This window comes from Bombus affinis, chromosome 7, assembly GCF_024516045.1.
Source record: "Bombus affinis isolate iyBomAffi1 chromosome 7, iyBomAffi1.2, whole genome shotgun sequence".
In the NCBI taxonomy this organism is placed as follows: Eukaryota; Metazoa; Arthropoda; class Insecta; order Hymenoptera; family Apidae; genus Bombus; species Bombus affinis.
Window position 1 is genome coordinate 13,524,871 of NC_066350.1, and position 17,713 is coordinate 13,542,583.

At 38.0% G+C, this 17,713-nt stretch overlaps 1 protein-coding gene across 2 annotated transcripts in view; it reads left to right on the top strand.

The window, feature by feature from the left end:
* Positions 1-3,851: 3,851 nt before the first annotated feature.
* The window catches only part of LOC126918193 (KN motif and ankyrin repeat domain-containing protein 2), a 60,113-nt gene continuing 46,251 nt past the window's right edge, over positions 3,852-17,713 (top strand). Inside the window, exon 1 of one of the 2 annotated variants that reach the window (XM_050725839.1) lies at positions 3,852-4,050. The gene's annotated coding sequence lies outside the window, so the exon portion shown is untranslated. The remainder of the gene's footprint in view (positions 4,051-17,713) is intronic. The other variant, XM_050725838.1, reaches the window with a different exon arrangement.

Genomic DNA, 17,713 nt, shown 5'->3' on the forward strand with positions numbered 1-17,713 from the left:
TATAATTAATAATTAAAATAATTGGGTCGATTGAAATCATTTTATATTTGGATTATTTGTTTTTCTTTTCTACGAAGTAATTTACGTGTTACGTTCTACATAATTCAAAGCAAAAGGTAATTTATTACGAAGAAATAATGGAACAATTGGAATACTATAAAATACTGGAAAATTCAATAATTATTACATCTTATCATACGTGTATAATGATTTATAGAATATCTTTATTTAGAGCAATAGATTGATCGATAAAAGTACGATAGGATTCTGTGCAGACTATAGACGTTCACAGAACGAACGAGTTTCACGTGTACAACGTGAAAGGACGCCACGCTCGGATATCTTCGGGAACGAAGAACTGGTCCACCCACTGGGAATTCCAGATTTTTTCCATTGGTTATCGAGCAAGCAGCAGCATGGGAAGCGTGCGCGGAACGTGATCGATTCGCATCGATCTCGATCGAGAACGATCCTTATCAAGTCTGCGCGATTCCGCTAACGATGACTACAAAGTTTGGACGGTCTTGAACTTAATAGCTGCGTCTAAGAATTGTTTAACGACGACATTTTTACGATATAACAGGTGAAAATTGTTTTTAGTTACAAATCTTTTTTATTTAATTATTTCTTTTCATATTACATATACGTATTATTACATAGAATCGCGGAAGAATATTTAAACAGTTGTTTTCTTCATCTTCCAAACTTCGTATAACTCTATCGGGATACTTTTTGTATTCATCGTTTTACGTGCATGTTTATTTTTGAAATTTATATTTTTATTTCGAGCGTACGTTGTTAAACAAGTTGTTTTTTTCCTTTGGCATTGTCGGAACAAAAATACTATTCCTCTGCAAACAACGCACGTACGACGATAAATTCAAGTTAGCACGCATATACAACAAGGATGTTTATGTTAAGGATAATATGTTTCGCAGGCAAAGTCAAGGTACCAAGAGTCGAGAGAAATGGAAAAAGTGATTCGATATTGTTCGATGTTTATTCCGCTACAATTTAATTCCGGCATTTAAAGCCCTATTACTCGACAACCGATTTCTATCTCATCGCAGCGTTCCTCGCCATTAGTCATCCCGGAGATCTTAAAACGTAATTGCTATCTTCAACCGTTTATTTTTGTTAGAGCATCCAGGCAACGGATCCTTCGAGATTATATTTTTCCAAAGTATTATTCGCACCGTGTTGTAACATTCGTCTCTAAGTTACAGACAGTTCGTACGATTTCCACATACGACACGCACTTCATCAGCGACCTATACATATAAAGGTAAGTCCTATATTTCTGCTAATTAACTCCAAAATTATTTCTCAGAGATCTGCCAACGAATCTCGCCTTTCTCATTTCTTTTTCTCTTTTATTTTAAACTAGGCTTCGCGCATCAAGGAACACCTCTTTACATATACTTACAACATCAGACAGTCCGCAGAAGCCAGATTCCATTTATTTAGAAGCGGCTGATGAAGTTAGGTAAGGAGAAGCAGACCGTTTAATTCGCCGTGGCTCGATTTGGAGCTGGTGGAACGCGCAACAGAATGTGTCAGACGGATGAAATCGCACGACATGGTTAATTCAGCCCGCTCCACTGTTCTGCGTGTTTTCAGCTGGAGCTCCGCTCGATCGTAACAAAAGCGCTCGCGTTAACGAAGCGCGAAGAGGGCGGCTCGCGCTCGTAGCTTCGCTGCACCGTCTCGCTACCAGACCTCTTGTCGAGGTAAAATTAGAGGTGGACCGCCGCGGCAATTATTAAAATAGAAGAGTGACCGGTAGAACTTCGAGTGGAAGACTGACTCATCCCGCTCGAAAATGCATAGAGCACACGCGAGGTGGAAAAGCACGAGATCTATTTGTCGACTAAACTAGCGGCAGAAGCAGCAGCTGGACCCTATCGAGAGATTCGCGCGATTCTCGGGGTCATTGCCACTGCTCGCGCCGACATCGAGTCTCCATTGGTTATTGTTGACTTTGGCCCTGGAATCCGGGGAAACAAATCACCGCAAAGTCACCGCGGTGTACCGGTTATCAGTTTCATCTGATTCCGAACGCAACTGTGTACGACGTGACTAGAATTTACGGATGTCGGTGTATGCGTATGACCATTGCGAGCGGAGCATCGCGTCACTCTCAAGGCAAACACGCCTTGCTCTTGGTAAGACGTTACGTTATTACGGAGCTTGGCTCGTTAACCCCTCGACTGGTAGGGTGACGCAAATAGGGTTCCCAGGGAAGGAAGAGAGAGAGAGAGAGAGAGAGAGAGAGAGACAAACAGCAGAGACAGAGAGCGAAAATGGATCGATTTTATTCCAAATTCCGAAAGATACGTTATCGCGCGTATATACTTACAGGTAGCTTTATCTCTATGATCGATAGAGCAACTTCTTGCCAGTGTTTGAAATCGATTTTGCTATTCTTGTAATATTCTTCGTTTTACATATAAAGATCTACCAACAAGAATAACTTTAAGCCCTCTGTAGCTCAACCACACGAGCACCGCAAGTAACGAGACACCGTGTTTCGAAAGAACAATGCGCGTCGTTTTAACCCCGGCCGACCGGTCGAGGCTAGTTACTCGGTGCATACTGTTACGAGACGTACCTGTTCGGTCCTTCGTCGAGTAAGACGATTCCTGATGTAATCAAAAAAATAAGACGTTTCCTGTATTCGTGCTCGTTTTTGGGTCATAGCGTCGAGTTTATCGGTCAGATCTGCTCTACCTGGGACGAAGTTACAAACGTCCGCAGACTAATCTGCGCCCAAACCGGGCTAACTCGGTGAGGTTTAGGTCCTGAACGGTTCTATTCAGGGCCGAAGATTCGCGAACTGAATAGCCGGTTTCTTCGAGATAGTACCCCGTGACGTCATTTGTTTCTTCCCTGTCACGTTCTTCCTGCTTTCGGCTAGCGTTCAAAGGAAAACGAGCGAACTCCCTGCTCGAATTTGTGGTGAAACCGGGCGCAGGTAAAAATACATTCTCCGTGGCTTCGCCAGAAGATTATCCCTCGTTTTCTTCGAATCGCTCTTACGAACGTATATAAGATCGTATCACTCTCTCGAGACGCTTCCTTTCCCGGTCTGTATTTACCTTCATCAGCGCAAATCGAGAAGTAGCTAGTAATAATCGTAAAACGATCGGCGTGAAAGCACCGCCGATTATTACTCGGCTGTGTGATCTCATATCGCTCTTACCAGCGATTACGTAAACCGAGATGAAAACTCGTTGATGCGCTATTTGTACGGTGATCGTGCAATCTTCGCTTTGACTCCCTCTTTTGAAAAAGTAATTCCTCTCCTCTAATAACGCGTTCCTCGCCTCTTATCAACATACGATCGAAATACTCACACAGCTGTCTACTAAACTATCCATATATTCTCGTAATTATTAAGATATTAACAAGCATCGTTAAATCAACGTCCGTATATCTTCTTCTTCCTATCGCGCAGTGCGTATGGCAAAAAAGCTGCTTGATTCCAACGACACAGAATGATCGAGCATCTGGCGACCGAGGCAGAAATCGCGAATGCGTCCCTGACCCTTACCTGATCGACTTCTTTTCGCCCGGTGGGGCCTACCAACCAGGGCTTCACCCCGTCCCTCCGAAGGTTCTCTTCGAAAGGAGCAACCTGCCGTTGCTGGCGTCTCTGCTGGATCTCTCTAGCATCCGTGGTCTCTTTTTCTCTCCCTCTCTTCTCTCTCTCTTTTTTTTTCTATTTCGAACACGCGTTTTATCCGACCTCGTCTAACGTTCACAATACGACTATACGCGTGTCTCTCTTTGCTTGGTGCTATAGCGAGTAATGGAAGGGGCCAGAGGCCGAAGGAGAAGGAGAAGAACCAGTCGTGAACCAGAACCGTCGGTCCTCAGAATCTCCCAGTCACCTCTTCGAGTCTGTACGGGGACCAGCGCGTGGATTTGTCTCGATCGTGTACACCTCGACATTTTCCCGCTCCCGGTGCGCAACCACGATCGCGTGGATCGATCGATCCAGGATGACGACGGGGATACACGTCGAGGACGCGGACGATTGACAGGTCGGTGAGTCGATTTTCGAGCCGCGCAAAAAGCGATCGACAAGCGCTGTCCCACTGCAAGCCTTCGTGACATTGTGCCGAAAAACCGGTATCGAACCGGCAACGAAATTCTTCCATGCAATTGCATTTATTGATAGATTACTCGATCTATAGACAGTGATAGACGATATTTGTAACTGATTTTCTTTCATCATTCTCTTTGGGATATTCGTGATTTTTAGCGATGTAGGATACACGGCTTTTACCGTGGGATAGCATTCCTTGAACGATTTGCAAGCGCCTCATACTTGTTTTTATATTTATGCACGTACATGGATAAACGAGAATCGAAGAAATTATCTACGAAAGGATATTACGTATTGTTCCTATATCTATCGATAGGATTTCGGCGCAAAGTTGATTTCGTCAAGTATAGAAAGTATAGAAACGTTATCATATTACAAAGAGGATTTTTTAAATTCTACCTTAGAGTTTACTATTATTTACACGATCTTTTTAAAGCTTAGCGCTTATGGAAATAACTGGTTGGTTTCTCAAAAATTGAATTAATCCTGTACCTATGTAACGAAATCCTGAAATTTACAGAAAGCGGAGTCGATTACTTTGGATAATACCGGATGGTTCAATTAATTTTATCATTTGTCGTATATACACGTACGTACGTTACTCTTTATCGTTACAACAAAAGTCATAAATGAAAATTCGATCTGCGTCCCACGGTTTATCGTTTTATCGCAAGATCGTGGTATAGAGGTGCCAATTGCGATCGGTCAGGCGCCGCGAATCAGAAGCTGAATCTCGAAATCGCGTAGCTGACTTTCTGTCTGTCGTTGATAATTGGTAAAGCAAACGATATTCGAAGGACAATGACGCGAATCAGCGTGGGACATATTAAAATTCATCGTATCGCATCTCGTAACTGCCATGTAGACGACATAAATTTAGTACAGAGTGAAACTGGCAATTAGTAGGTAATTAGTCGATGCAAAAACAGAGCAACGGAAGATAAACACGTACTAAGAGGATGTTCGATGTACGATTAATTGATTTGCCTGGTGATTGAACGTCCACTCGTTATCCATTGATCGTATTCACCAGCGATTCGAAGCGCACAGGGTTCGACGATGCATTCATTAAAGCGTCTTCTCCGTATAGGTTGCGTCGATATATTAGTTTATTAAGAATAATTATTTCATGCGTGTCGTATACACGTTTTACGTGCCACAACAGCGAAGTCAATAACCTGGGCTACGATCTCAGAAGTCGTAAATCCGCGATAAAATTCTGATAGCTGCGAGCTATGACGTGTCTACATTAAATCGGTAGAAAACGCAATGTTTCGTATTATACACTAATCGTCTCATAATCATGAAGCTAATCTAAAATTTTCAGTCGCACGCAGGTACAAGGTATAAGATGAGATACGAGAAAATTTGATTAGAAGTATGTCAAGTAAAATAGACAAAATTTAGACGGCTTTATACTTATGAGACGCAGTGTACGATTAAATTGACGTCGATGGAATTAATAGGACATAAAAGAAGATCGATTCTTCAATTTCAGACATCTAATGTTTAGAGAAATAATAATTAATACTATTAATTTCAGAATGACAGTTTAACGTTATGTATAATATTTAACTAATTTTTCAATTTAATTTTTGTTTCGTTCAATTTGAAAAATTATTATATAAAGTTCTTTCTAATATAATTGTAGATCGACGCGTTTGTATACACTATATAGGAAGCAAGTTTTCGTATACTTTTAGCTCGACCAGAGAATACCGATTTGTAGGAAATGACAATTTCTTTCGAATTTAAATGGTGATCCAACTCGACGCTTTTTATCGGTTGCTCAAACTACACCTACACCGCCGTCTACAATTTACATATCGCGTTCCGCTATTTCTTCGTGTTTACGAGCGATCCGATCGCTGCTTACATTCCGCACGCGCATAATCTCGTGCTCGTGGAAACAAGTGGACTTCGGTTACGTGGAAATACGTACGACGATAACACATGTTGGCTTTTGTCGCTACTGCCTGGATCAAACGTTACCGATTGCGACCTCCAGATTCTTTTCAATTCAATCTCGAGGTAATATAAAGCAACACATTCGTGAAATTATTTGAAAATGACTAAACGAGTTAGTGGACAGGTTTATCCAGTTTGTTAAAGTATATGCCGATAGTTTGTTTATTTCTTTATTTGTTTCTCCGGACAAGGTTTTATTTAATATAAAATCTTTTCGAAACAATTCACGTGAACAAGCTTATTTCGTTTGTTAGGGTACGAGCTATCGGACTATCTAGTTTTTTTATTTATTTTTTCAAACGTAGATTCATTTACTAATAAGCATAAAAGCGGAAAAGATTAGTTCTATAACGATAAATATTAAACAATGGAAATAGACAATCTTGCAAGTGACGCCCAAGAGAACGCCTCCTGTGACATTTTCATCGCCTAAATGCAAAATGCAAATCATTCTAATGCGCGAATCGAATATTATGCACACAGTGTTTGTTTCGTCTTTCAAATATGGTACATCCTGTCGAATAGATTAATTGCTTGAAAATAAGAAATACGAAGTGTGATGATTAATTTAGAAAAGATAGGCGCAAAATACACTGTGCTAAATAGATAGGAGATTATCTGCTTGAACGACAGTCACTCGGTGAACTATCGAGGATATAAGGCCAATTAAATATTTGATGACAATCGTATTACGTTGCATACGGACAATTTTATTTATATATCTAAACAGAAGAATTTATACAATTTAATATCCTATATGACACGATACACTGTCATAAAATAAATACTCTAACCAAGGAATCGAGAAGAGTGTTCGCACCCACGCGATCGATAGATTAATCACGTCTCCGTTCAAACGTGTCAATTCCTTAAACACACAGCGACAAATGTTGAGGAATATTTTTAGAGAGATTTTACGTCAAAAAAAGCGCCCAACTGTGTGTAACGTTATGAATTAAAATTATAAAACGAAGTTCGTTATTTTAGCCATTCGTCTTTACGAATGCAATCTACAAATCGACGTGTAGCTTGTATCAAAGTACACCACATCTTAGTTTATTACGACAAATATTAATATTGACTATGAGTTTCGTTTTTGTTGGTTTTCTCAAGGTACTGAAAAGTGGAGCTGCCTCTTCGATTCTCTATAATTCTAAGAAAACTTTTGCTTACTAGTAAATTTCCTAGCGAAGCAAAGAGAAACTTGCGCGTTAAGTCGAATCTTCCTTTTTAAACTGATTTTCTATCGATTCAAAAGTTGGCCGATATTGCCACGTTTCGAAGATCACCAACAGTTGCTCGAAGCATCGATTATTTACGATTTCCTCGCGCTCTTGCCAATTGACACGTCGCAAAGTTTCTTTAAATCCAACGACAGATGCGATATTTATAATCCAGCCGGCAAAGAGTCGGTCCTCGTCTCGTAACTTATCAAGATCCGCGGCTTTTCTGTCGATACATATAAGGATACCTGTTGGCATCGCAACAAACCCTCTCAAGTATGTATTGCCTCTTCTGTTCTTTTCTCTTTGCTGGCCAGTTATATCCCGAAGCGTGCACGATCCCTAAGTGCGTGCAATTAACGCTGCAAATACCAAGTTATCTCTGATAATCCTGCAACGATCACCCGAGCATTAGGCTGCCATTAACGTATATATCATATTGTATACGCGTCGTTTGAGCGTCCCTCTAGCAAAGAGAGTTATTAACCCTTGTGTAGAGTCGCGTATTTATTCTCTTCCTCTTGATCGAGCGTGTCGCTTTTGACATGTGCCATGGTAACGAATAGAAAACGATTCGATCTGTTACGCGACTCGTTGAAACGGGTGAAAGTTCATCGACGCCTTCCACGCTCTTCTCGATCGTCTTTGCCATAAAACGAGCTTCGTTTTCTTAAAGAAGGTTTTACGAATATGTCTAGAGTGAGATTTTTTATGTATTTACGAATTTTAGGTAACGACGGTATTGTTTCTTTCGGCAAGTAATTACGTTTGAAAAGTTTGGTAATTAGAGGGAAGAAATTAATAGACGTTTTTTAATTCCTTCGTACACTTTTTATTTTATTCGCACGTACAGTTTGTGTCGTGCAAATTATGTTTCTAGTAGAACCGCCTATAACTGGAATTGAAGTATTCGTAATTAGAATTGGAGCTATGAATAGTTTAATGATAAGAGCTGGAGGCTATACGGTCTTATATTATACATACGTGTGTATACGTACATGTAGTTCATTAGAGTGTAGCCAAGTATTTTTTAAACTTTCTGTACCTTTTTTACATTCATTTATGCATAGAATTTGCATCGTGCAAGTCATATTCGTATTCGGCTAATGTATATTCAAGCTTGGAATTAGGACATTTGTAAACAGAATTGAAATTGCTTGATTCAGTATTAAAAATCAGAGTCAATTTACCTTCACGAAGATACATATTTAAACACTCGGGTACAGATAGACTCTCTATTAATAGACACGTTATTTGATGAAGGATTTTATGTTTATTCTACGTATATGGTGTATATGCACAAGTGAACTTTTATATTAATTCGTGGACTTAGAGCATCGGCAGAAGAATCCTTATTCCGGTTCTTTGACGTTGTTCGAACATGTGCGTCTAAAAGCATCGTTGCACATGTGCAGCCTTACGTAACTATTTGTAATACTCGTTTTGTTTGACTTGGACAAAGGAGGGTATTTAGCACATGCACGTTCTAGTCACTTCTATGCTAATCCGTGTGCATTTTATCTGGGACGTGAATTGGCATGACGCTAACACTTTTGCTGTCGAACAGTAGCTAATATATTATGCCACCAACAGTTAATTCCAACGAGGATATATCATATTTAATCAAAGCACGAGCCACACGCAAGTCAAACTGATCGATTTATTAATCATTCGAATTAATCGGTTTAGCTATCGAGCGACCCATGATATATTAAAAACACAATTACTAACGAGTTAATAAGCCCACGACTGAAACTGATTAACCCTTTCTTCAGACAAATTAGAAACTAGTTATACGTATTGTAATTTCCAAAATATTATTGGGTTAATCGATCTAACTTCTGAGTAGTCGATAATGCGGTATAATACAGTGAAATATACTAAAAAACACTATCGGTAACAAGTCAATGAACTCAAATCTCAAAAGATAGATTAAAACGACTAGCTAAAAAGTAACAACTTACTTGCGATCCAAGAATTTTTATTCTCGAATCTCATCCTTGTTTTAAGAAACAAGATTTTTAACGTTTCAAAAAGATCTGTGACGTACGTCTAAAGCGAGGAATCGAGCGGCGATTCTTTCGTACTTTCTTCAAATTTATTTAAGAAATTTATTGACGATAAAAGACCACATTCGAGTCTAAAATAATTCGAAAGAACCATTTCGTACGAAAGCCGTAGGAAGAAGGAAAAGCTTCAGATGTATGACCAGGAACGGATATAATTTTACGATATAATAACAAGGGAAGATGTAGTAAGTATGAATTACATGCAAGAACAATTAAACCGAAATGGTAAAACCGTTTATGCGATCAAAACTCGGCGCAAAATTAATTGTATAGCGAAGTAAGAAACAAACGAAAGGGCGTTTCTCTGTTGTAATTCAAGCGAACGTATTTCGAATACAGCAAATTCTCTGTTAATTACACCGTCTGCGAGATTAAACAAATAAATTACCAGTCGAGACAGCGGGCTGCTGGCTTTGCAACCGCTTTCAAGTGTATCTCAACTTATTCATTACCTTTCATCGACCGTCCGTTCAGGCAAACGGAATCCTTATTTGGCGGAGACTTCGTTCCGAAGCTCGTTAAAGCGACCGTAGAAAGTTCATCGAAAGCAACGACGAACCGAGGCAAACCAACGCGAACGGATTGGCCACGTTATCGATAACTCGCCGGCAATTTTCCAGGCTGGCCCAGTGATATTTTAACTTCTTGCTGCGATCATTTTCCAGAATTCCACGTTTGCTTGTTCCCACGAATCTCACGTGCGTGCACATAGCTATTTCGAGATTTAACCTGTAATTGGTGTAATAACGAATTCGATGGAAATTGGTATTTCTCTGTGAATAGAAAGATATGTCAACCGTTCCACTACCATAAAGTGCAATGGTACTCTAGCGAGATCTTAGATATTTTTATTTGCGTGACATGTGCGTAACGCGGAAGATACTCTTTGCCTTTTGTGTATTAGTATTTATTAACGATCGCAGATTTTGTAGCTTTGGGATACGATATGATTGAAATTTAAATAATAGGAATTCAATGATTTTTCTCGCTATAATTTTTCATTCGTATAATCGGAGCTCACAGTCAAATAAGTAGATTCACAATGGACGCGAGTTTATCTAGTCGAACGTTAACTAAAATTTCGTTCCAGTAAATGAATTTACAGCGTAAAGTAATCGATAGACTGTGAATATCTATACAAATACGAACGCTGTATATTTCGGATATTTTTGCATATTATGCGTCTTCTATATAAAAAAGAGTAAAATAAAATGGCATAAAAATTTGTAGCTTAGTTATTGCTAGAGTAATAAAGTAACAATATCTATAAACTTCTGAAAGTTTTCTGTGAAATCTCGCGAAAACTTGTCCGCTTGACCAAATGGCTACCATACTATATCGATAGGAACTAACATAAGTAGGAGATTTCTCATAGAACCGTAAGCATAAGTACGCACAAGAACGCTTCATGACATTTCGCGGAAACGAAATCGACTTTCCTGGCTGAAATCGTAAAACGATCCGATCTCCTGACTGTAGCAGTTTCATTCGATGAAAAGCGAGTTTCACGTGGCATTGTTCGTTCGTATTTGCTCGAGCCCTGCTTAACGAGGTAGTTCACTGTTTGCTGAAATGAATACATAATTCCGCGGAATTTTCCCAAGATTCAGCAACTTGTTTTATTCCTCATAGACTTATTTGGATAACAGTTTCCCCTATCTATTATTATTATTATCATTATCATATTACGATCGAGGTAATTAATTAGCTACATCTTTATTTTCAGTTATCTGTAAACAGTTTTATTTTACAAGTTCTTTATATTAGTACTCTCTCCACTGTCACAATTATTAGTTACTTTTCTATCTGACACGTTGATACCTGTGTTATAGTCATTTATTAATTAAATACATTTATATTTATTCATTCACTCGTGCATTGTAATTGTCGGATGCAATCAATCTATGTTGTCATCAAATCATAAACGTAAAATCTAGTGTAATCGTTTTATGTGTATATAAATATATTATTATTTATATTATTAAATATATTAATTATATTATTATATTATTAAATATTTAATATATTAAATATGTTATAATATTATTATTATTTATATGTATATTACATATATTAATTATTATATATAATAATCGATATATTTGAGCGAATATGAATATATAATGTTATGTGTTTTATCAAGTTTATTCCACTATGTTCTTACAAGTTTATTCAATTGGTATAGTTTTGCAGACACGCCTAACGACCTTGACATTATTTCCTCAGTCAGCAGTAGGAATAAGTACGATGTTAATAATCGTCAGGCAGGCTGGCGCGGCAGAGTTGCGCTTTTGATAGCTATGGGAATAACTCGTGGTATACGGTGCGTATAACGTCGTCATCGAGCAAACGTAATCGCCTTGAAATACGCTCCGCGAATATATAATCCGCTTGCGGCTACATCGTTATTCGCGAGATGCGCGTTCGTTCTTAATTAATCGAACGTTACGTTTGCCGCTCGATCGCAGCCAGCTGCCAACAGTGACGCTATTCGATCGAAACAAACGAGGAATTTTTCTATCTTCCACGCGAGTTACGTGACATTCTTTGAATAAAATTATAGGAAGCCTTAAGATAAAATTTCAGACTATGGGTACTTGTTGTTAGCTTCTTCGAAGTAGGACGTTTATATGTTTGATGGGGTAGAGTTTAGTATGCAAACTGATTTAAAAAATGTGACACAACAATGTGTTTGTGGAAAAATGACAAAAAGAGGCACACATTTTGGAATATGTTACGATAAATCGTCGTTTCTTCTTTTTGTGTGATAAATTTTAATAAACCAAATGATTAAAAAAATTTGTCGCAACGTGTTTTTCAGAAGGTTAAAAAATGAACCTTTATTTTTTAAATGTCTGGAATTAAAGAGAACCGTACAGAGTATAAAAACGGAAATTAGGCAAAAATTAACAGGGAAAGAATTAAAAATTTAATATTTTGCGAATTTGATTGAATATTAAATTTCATTCCACCTCTTTCGCATTGCCTCTGGGTTCGTTAAAAGAGAAACACGAATCACGTTTCATGTACAATTTGTAGCTCGCGATGGTTTATTAGTATGCTGAGGTAAAATTAAGCAAACATATTCTCATATAATTTGAACGATAAGTGAAAAGGATATCTATACAAACATTGCTTATTTCACTGGATAAAGAATTTTCTATATGGAAATTTTTAATCGTTTCTTTTCTTATTTAACTCGTTCAGCGGTATTTCTAATTAATTTCACTGTAGCGAATTTGAAATCATGAATAAATATTCTAGATATTCTTTATTTCGCCACAAAGAGTCTAACAAACGATAATGAATTTTACAACACGCATATTTACATATTTACTAAAATTGTCACTTCGTAGAATGTGCAAGGTAATGTCTTCGAATAACGTCGGTTCAGAGTGAAATTCCTTACGGCTACGGAAATGAATCTTTTGAAATGATCCGGAAAAAGAACAAATTTCTCCTGTCGTATTACCTCGTGCCACAGCATCGTCGGAGAAAATGTAAACTTTTATTTCGCAAAGTAGTCGCAAGACACGCGACTGCTTTTACTCGTATCATCGGAAAACTGTCGGATGCGTTTCTCGTGTTCGTTTTGCTTAACAAACAAAAAAAAAAGCGGATTGATGTGTGTACTCTACGTTGCAAAACCTAAAACCGTAAAGTTATCTCGTCGATGTAGCATCGATAGAAGTGCAACGTTAAATCAATAATCCATTTATCAAAACTTCGTTCTCTCCGATCTTCGAAAACTTATTCGCCGAAAATTTTTAGTACAAAAAGCTTGAAAACCTTCGAATCGAATTAAACATTGCCTTGCCATACTTTCCGGAGATTAAACCAGCAATAATACATATTTCGATGATTTTTCTCTGATATTTTATCCCAGACTCGATATTTTCACGTATCTCGTTAGAATCATTTTTTCCCGTGGAATATTCAACGAACTTTCTGTTGTTTTAATGTTGCCAGGTTGGCACACGTTGTGCGAAAACAAGAACAGCGTGGAAAGTAGGAAAATCATTGAATCGAGAATTAACTATAGAGTCGTGGTAGATAATAAATCAGATGAAATAAATTATAGTTCGCTTAGTTGGCTCTTTCGGCCGAGTTTTTGTCCTCGTCGGGCTCGTGCTTGGTAATTATTCGAATGACCGATAATCGTGCCCGGTCAGCATGTTGATGCACTCCCGGTATGCGATCTTTTCATTAAATTAGCAACACTCGTGAGCGCGTGCCGCATTACCAACCAGCCTGTGGCTTTTCCGCCGTGAAGATCAAACCGGATATAATGAAAAAAAAAAAAGGGAATAATGGTAATTATGTATCGGAAAATTATATATATATATATGAAAAAGAGAAGATACGGAGCCAAAGCTGTTCAATATTTGGCTATGTAAAGCGCGTTTGTGAAAAATTCACGAGTTTCTTTAAATTTGTACTTTCTTTCTAGCGCAATATCGAGTTTCAGTTTCATAATACATCGTGACAAAATTTATTTTTGTTTTCAAATCTTTATTTTAATAATACGGTATTCTGTGTCTTACCTTTGTCTCAGAGTTTAACGCGCTGCTTTGGTTCATACGACGAACGAAAGCAATGTAAAAATATGAACAGCGTTCATTGCGTAAAATATAGAATATAAAATACAATTGAATATTAAACGATCTATCCTCTTACATCTACCTATGTCTCGACGATACATAGTTGAAACGAAAGAACTGGTTTCTCGATATTTACCTAGCACAGATATTCGATTACGTAACTCCGGATTCTGAATGAAATTCTTTCACCGAGCTAATTAGCAACCCACCAAATAATACAGAAGAATGTCATTCTGTCGACGACGGAGAAGTAATCCATACAAATATTTCGTAATTCTAAGAAAATAATTCCATAGGAAAGATGTGATATCGCAGCGTAAATACAATTAAATTTAGTAATATCCTGTGCGATCGTTTCAAAAGTGAAATCCGAAAACGTGGAAATTATTCTGACCTACGCGACGACGAAATGGCGTGAAAAAAAAAGAAACGTGACTTACGACACGAAGGTATGTCATTATTAGTCATTATGTAAGACGACAATGACAGTGACGCAAGAAGCGTCAATATAAATTCGATTATCTTATCTTAGGAAACATAGGAAGAGTATACAACCAACGATGATGAGTTCAGTGTGAAGTGTGAATAAGTCGAGTTTACCTGGGTTAAGATAGCTTTTATCGCCAGATGGCTATAACTATTTATACGCAGAGGCGAGACTCGTTTATTACCATAAACATTCGCGAACCATGACTAGCTAAGTTAAAACGCGAAACAGCGAAGCTCGCGAGAGAAACTTGCATAAATCATCGATCGTCTGTGCATTGTGTATAACGTGGACGACAGTAATTTATTTTGCGTGTTGGATCAGCGATCGATGGATCCAGTATGGTGCAGTAGCCGACGAGTCACCTAGTCATCGTTGATATTGGTGAAATCGAAAGATTCACGTCGAGCAAGTAGGCGAACTTTAGATCGATCTTCCTTGGTAATCAAATATAACAAATTAAAATCAAATGTAATTAAAGTTTGAAAAGCTTCAAGATCGATGTTATCGTATCGATTTAATCGTTTCTGCGTGATTTGCTAAATGGCATAAAGGTATTTTTAATACAATTTCATAGAAACGAATAGAAACAAACGTCGACAAAATCGCTCCACCCGGAAAGCTTAAACTCATCGACACGATAACGGATCTGAAATTGCAGCGTTTGTTGTAAATTGCAACAATGACGATAGCACGGATGGTTAAACAAAAAAAAAATAATACGATTCAGACACAATAGATATTGGAAATTGGAAAATGATTATCGACGGACGAGAGATTCACGAAATTTCTCTTGGAATTAAAAATTAACTTCAATCGCGATTCAATGATTTTACTCGTTCATTTTTTGACGCGCACTCAGCCATACCAGTGTTTTATATCGCGGTTCTGAAAAGTAATCGAGTAACTCGAACTTGGCTGATATTTAGCTTCGTTAGAATAAAATTGATATATCTTTTGATCGAAATAATTGAAACAGTATGTCACAGCGTGCTCGAGAAATAGGAAAGAAATACTAAAGAAAACTTGATGTCTAGAAGCTTCATTTCGATTACTTTCCGTTCAGTTGGAGCCATGTTTTCATCTTTCGAAAATTTACGTATATATTTTTCGAATATATTACATCATCTTCAGAATTAAATAGCACGAGGCTAAACCGCGAAGAAAAATTTATGGGATTTCCTTCCTCATTTTCGTGTGTCTCGATCATCGATGAAATTGCCGTAAAAATGTCGGCAAAATTAGATTCGACGGAATATGCGATGCGTTCAGATGAATTTCGGAATGTAATTATAACGGAACATATCAATCTCGTTCTCTTATTATTTCAAAATCACCTGATTTTATATTCGGTCGATTTAAAATTCAGATTCGTACAGTTGATCAAATACACGGAGAACATTTCGAAAAACCGGGTGAATTTTAAATGGATTCATAAAACTCGCCGACTTGAAATTCCCACGCAACGTATGAAACGCATTAATTCAAAAAGTATACTACGATGCTCGATATGCGCGCTCAAAAACTGACCGTTTCTTTTAGCTGAATCCGAATCTGACCTCGGCTGAATCTCGGTTTCCTCGTTCAACGACAGAAATATAAATCACCGTTTTAATTGGGCAGCCGTTTCTTCCCGACACAATGCAACTCCGGGCGCATTCAACAAGCTGAATGCACCTTTTAACACCAGCTTTGTTATTGTAATTCAGGAACCCGATCCCTGATAAACGAAACATAAAAGAGAATATGTCAAGGAAAAAGAAAATATCTATTATCCTATAACGATGCCAGGCGAGGTAATCTTACTAGGGTCTTTGAATTTTTATATCGCAGTCTCTTTTTTCGTTCCAACAGTCGGAAAGACTCGGAATATTTTATGAGAAACTGTAGCATGAAATTGGAGCAAAAATTTATCCGTAACAAGAACAATTTTCTCGTATTTTTGTTCACGCTCGAACAACTTTTTAACGATAAAAGTATTCCAGGAACCAAAGAACAAAAGAGGATCGAATTAATACAGAGCGTAATATTTGAAAGAATATTCCTCGAACTGTCTTATTCGTGGAAGCTTGTGATTTTCTGCTTTTAAAGTCTCTATAAAACTACTATTATTTTGATAAACGTGTTATTACAAAGACACGCGAAATACCCGGTGCATAACGTTGCATGCACGGCGTTACATCGTGAAATATTTCGTTCATAGATACGAACGATAGAACGAGCTGCATTTCCTCCCCGATCACTGTCAAAGATAACATAAATCACCTAGATAAATCAATTAGAAGAACTTTGAATGCCTGCTCGTTTAAAACGACTACGATCCACGCTGGACTCGTGCATGTCAAACGCAAGACGCATGGAGCATTCTGGCTGCGCTTTTTAATGCCTCGTTCGGTATAACAACCAGGAAACAATCGCATATTCCGGTCTTGGGACGTGTTCATGATCGCCCGTGGCAATGAAAAACGCACAAAAACTCAAGCGGGAATAACCGCGATGCTTGGGTGAAGCGAATAGAAAAGGGCATAAGAGATAACGACGCGTAACAAGAACGTTAAAGTTGGGAGGAGAGGCGGGGAACGAGCAAAGGTAAAAAGAATGGGAAAAACATTGGATCGTTAAAGTCGAAGATAAAGAAATTCGTGGAAAAGGCAAAGTGCGGGAAAAAAGCGAGACTTTTTTCTAGACAAGGGAGAAAAAAGCATAAACGTTATAACATAGAAATGTTTTTAAGCACGTATTTCAAGCGAGGAGAATGTAAATCGAAAGCCATCCTAAGTCGCAATGCGTGCACTACGAACAAATGACAACAGTAATAACAATGTAGAAAGAAGAATAAACGCGGACGGAAGAATGCCATTCAGATTTTTTCGATATTTCGGTATTTTGTGATAATTGGGAATTGACAAAAGGTTTGTACGTTCGTATAGGTAAAGAGGATAGAGAAGGAAAATCGTGTAGATAGTAGGAAAGTGTAGAGAAGAGAGGACGAAGGGGAAAAGAGAACAGAATAGTACGAAAGGGAAACAAATAGAATTAATACTACGTTGTATGTTTGTAAAATCGAAGTTAGAGATGAAAGGACCGGATAACGGGGGAAAATACGGATGGGCAGAAGAAAGAATGAGAGAACGCGAATGGGAGAGGCAAATTAAATGAGCTACATGTTATACGTTTGTAAAATTGAAGATAAAGAAAGGAAAATAAATGGTAGAAAGGGAAGAGGACGAGGGAAAAGAATCGAGAACAGAGAA